Here is a 4,138-nt window from a genome sequence, read left to right on the forward strand (position 1 = left end):
TGTGCTACAACACCCTGACCCGGAGATTCCGTTTGTTGTAGAGGCGGATGCCTCCTCTTTCGCGTTAGGTGCCATACTTTCTCAACCTTGTTCTGCTACTGGGCTTTTGCATCCTATAGCTTATCATTCACGGAAATTCTCTACAGCCGAGTCCCATTATACCGTAACAGAAAGGAACTGTTAGCCATTAAGGATGCACTTCAAACCTGGCGTCACCATCTAATGGGGGCAAAGCATCAAACGGTGGTGTACACAGATCATAAAAACCTGCAGGATCTTGCCTCTCTGAAATGTGTGAACAGTAGGCAGGTGCGTTGGCATTTATTCTTCGCCGCATTCGATTTTGTGGTAAAGCATAGGCCAGCTCTCGCTCGTGGTAAAGCGGATGCACTTTCACGTTCTCCTGGGGGAGTATTGCTTCCCACATTTCCGGACACATTATTGGGAAAGGGCCATGTCATCTGCCTATGTACACCGACCCCAACCATGCTTACCACGATTAAAGATTGGACCTGCCAACACCGGCACATACTCACTGAATGGGACATTACACTTCAGGAGGGACTGCCATTCATTCAAGGGAAATTATTCCTCCCCACTAGCGATGTATGCAATCAGGCACTTGCCTGGTCTCATGATGTTGCCATCAACGGACATCCAGGGCAACAACGTACCTTGGAGTTATTACGACGTTGGTGTTGGTGGCCGTCAATGGGAAGGGATGTAGCGAACTATGTAAAAACCTGTGCGATCTGTGCCCAATGTAAATCACGCAGGGGACGTCCTTTGGGTTTGCTCCAACCTCTACCCATTCCCCCCAAACCATGGCACATGGTCTCTATGGACCTTATCACAGACTTACCCCGCAGACAGGGGTATGATACCATCTGGGTCATCGTTGATTCTTATAATAAAATGGCCCGTTTCATTCCCTGCACTGGCGTGCCATCAGCCCCGACCTTGGCCCGTTTGTTTTTTAGGTCTGTCTTTTGTCTTTTCGGCCTCCCACAAGTCATCATATCAGACCGTGGAGCACAATTCACGTCCTGTTTTTGGTGTTCTCTGACCAAGCGCCTGGGTATTGATGCCCGCTTCTCCTCGGCCTATCACCCGGAAAGTAATGGACAGACGGAAAGGGTGAATCAGGCTCTAGAACAGTTTTTGCGCTGCCTGACCCTTCAGTATCAAGACTCCTGGTTCGATCTGCTCCATCTCGCTGAATTTGCCTACAATAATGCATGGCACTCGGCCACCGGCTTTTCTCCTTTCTATTCCATGTATGGCCAACACCCACGTACCCTTCCACTTCCGGACTTTCCTTCTGCCACCCCTGCTGCTACTGCTTGTGCCCGCGATCTAACTGAGGTTCATGCCCAAACCATGATCCATCTCCGTGAGGCACAGACAGCTATGAAGAAGAAGGCGGACAGGAAACGAGCAGTAGCACCTGTGTATCATGTAGGGGACCGTGTTTGGTTGTCAACTCGCCATTTACACATCCCGGGCTGTCGCAAACTTCTGCCCCGCTTTGTCGGCCCCTACAGAATTGCTAAAGTCCTGAACCCTGTAGCCTTGCGCCTTGCTATTCCATCTACTTGGCGTATACACCAGGTTTTTCATACTTCCCTCCTTAAACCATACCTTGCCCCTACCCGGGTCCATACTCCACCTGCTCCTGTTTCAGTCTCCACACCCGATGTCTTTGAGGTCAGTGCCATTTTGGGTTCCCGTCTGCACAGAGGTCGGCTCCAATACCTCGTGGACTGGTTGGGCTACGGTCCGGAGGAGCGCTCTTGGGTTCCATCTCGGGACGTCCAGGTCCCGCTTCTTGTTGCGCGCTTCCATAAGGACCATCCCTCCTGCCCACGAGGTCGTGGGCCTTTGAGGGGGGACTCTGTTACATCTTCCACGTCCTCTACCCTACGAACGCCTATGTTTCCCACAGACTCACGTTTCCACACACCCACATTACGTAGCCCCCGATGCTTACCTCTGGGTGCGCAGACAAGGCGGCACCATTGCATTCGTCATGTCAGGGGGGTCCATGGCAGGCTTGGTGTCTATCGCCCTTCTCTCCGTTGGCAATTTAATTGGAGGTTCCCATTTGGCCGCAATCACCGTTGCTCGTGTGGACCTGATCGCCACATGAGGAGACCAAACGCAATCGGTATCACTATTCCTAGATACTCTGTAAAATTGCATTTCGCCTTGTACTAATCCCTCCTTGCCTTACAGCGCTCAAAGGGTCGTTCCGGCAGTTCCTGACTCCAGACTCGACGAACTACCACACCTGTGGCCTCAAGGATTGCACAGGCAGTGTTCATATAATCGCCTGTGTGGTACTTGGGGACGGAGGTATTCATATCTGCACGACCGGCAACTTTGTAACAGAGGGCTACCAACCTTAACCCTTTGTGCTGTGCATGGCCAGGAAGCTCATCATGTTCCAGGTGGTACGAAGAAAAACTGAGGCCTCCTGCATAAGGGCCGGTTATACCTCCAGAGAAGGGGCAGAGCCAACAAAGAAGAGCTTAGAAAGGGCTCTGGGCAGAGGGAGATCCTCTCAAAGGTAAGTACTGAGACAAGGAAGCGGGACGTGGAGGTAATGGCACTATACCGCCAACCAACATAACACATTTGCCTTCTGTTGCGCCTTTATGGGACAGGGGCCCCTGGGGGGAAGTGACATCACAGAAGGACAAACCAAACCAGTGGGTAGGGGGAGAAGGGACTGGGAAAGGAAGCGGGACATGGTGGAAGGAAAAGAAAGTAATACAGCTGCTGTTCCCCACCTTATATTGAGTGCCCCATAGCGCGTGTCTCCTTACGCTCACATTTCCTAATAGACCTATATAGCACCTCTTGCCTCTTTCCCCTTCTCTACCCTTTACTATCGACAACCCAATGTAAATAATTTGGCTAAAATCTTGTAACAACACATTCTGAGCTCTAACTTTGTGTATCTCATTTGTCAATGTATACAGTTTACCATTATGTAACTTTGTAAGCTTTGCATTTCCTTGCTGCACCCTGCTACCTTCGGGTCAGGTGCGCTCTACAAATTGAATAAACAAACAAAGCCCCCTCTCCCTGGTCAGTAGAGTGCAAAACCATCAGGAGGGAAAGCATCTCTCTGGTCACTCTCATACTCGTGCTGCTGCCCTTTCTTGCACAATCTCCTGTGCTGACTTCGTGCACAAACAACGGTTAAGAAAAAGCAGAGGCTCACCTTCGTCATCTGGGGATATAGCTCAGTGGTAGAGCATTTGACTGCAGATCAAGAGGTCCCCCGTTCAAATCCGGGTGTCCCCTTCTTTTTATCATTTATTATTATAAAACTTACTTTCTCAGTTCATTAAGAATTGCCTTTCTTTTCTGTGCAAAGCTGACATCCGTGAACAGTCGCTGCTCTGAAACGTGGAACTTTTAAATACTTTCTTAAGTTTTCTAAATTGAAATATCTCTAGGGTTGAAAACTCGAAAGAAGAACACATCACATCCATGTTTTTATTTTTAGCTCTGAAGTCAGTATGTACACGGAGCTCTTAACACATAACATCGCAGCAAAGGTCACTTAACCTGCTGTGCTACCTATGCAGATTTCTTCTTTAGGACTCATCACTCAAATTACAAAGAATCCAGTCTCAGATGTGGTTCTCTGATCGTGAGCACTGCAATACCAGCAGTGCCATTCATATGCATGCCTTAAAAGGGTAGCGTCAGTGCCCACAGTCTGGTTTAAGCTATACATTTGGAAACTGAAAGCACAGGTGTTCCTACTTTCCCAACTCACTGGTGGGACGCGGCGGTAGGGGGGAGACGACACTTGTAGCACATATAATCGCCTGTGTGGTACTAGGGGTCGGAGGTATTCATATCTGCACGACCGGCAACTTTGTAACAGACTGTGAAGCCTTCCCGGTTCGTTCAGACTATGAATCCCTCCGCCGGGGACCCTGTGACCGCGTTAATGCAGGCCCTAGAGGCCCTTAGGACCGACATGGCCACTGCCACGACCGCCATTCACCACCGCCTTGATGCCCTCCAGAGTACACGTTTTCCCTTGCCCGGTGATGATGACGAACCCGGTCCTGCCTCTCCAGCCCAGCCTGCCCCGACTTCAGCCCCCGTTCCCACT

General features: G+C 50.2%; 1 non-coding gene across 1 annotated transcript; it reads left to right on the top strand.

Moving 5' to 3' along the window:
* Positions 1-3,240: 3,240 nt before the first annotated feature.
* TRNAC-GCA (transfer RNA cysteine (anticodon GCA)) lies at positions 3,241-3,312 on the top strand. The gene has a single exon. It is a non-coding gene; the product is annotated as a tRNA-Cys (tRNA).
* The last annotated feature ends 826 nt before the right edge of the window (positions 3,313-4,138 follow it).

Source organism: Ambystoma mexicanum, chromosome 1p (genome assembly GCF_040938575.1).
Source record: "Ambystoma mexicanum isolate Mex_15411 chromosome 1p, UKY_AmexF1_1, whole genome shotgun sequence".
In the NCBI taxonomy this organism is placed as follows: domain Eukaryota; kingdom Metazoa; phylum Chordata; class Amphibia; order Caudata; family Ambystomatidae; genus Ambystoma; species Ambystoma mexicanum.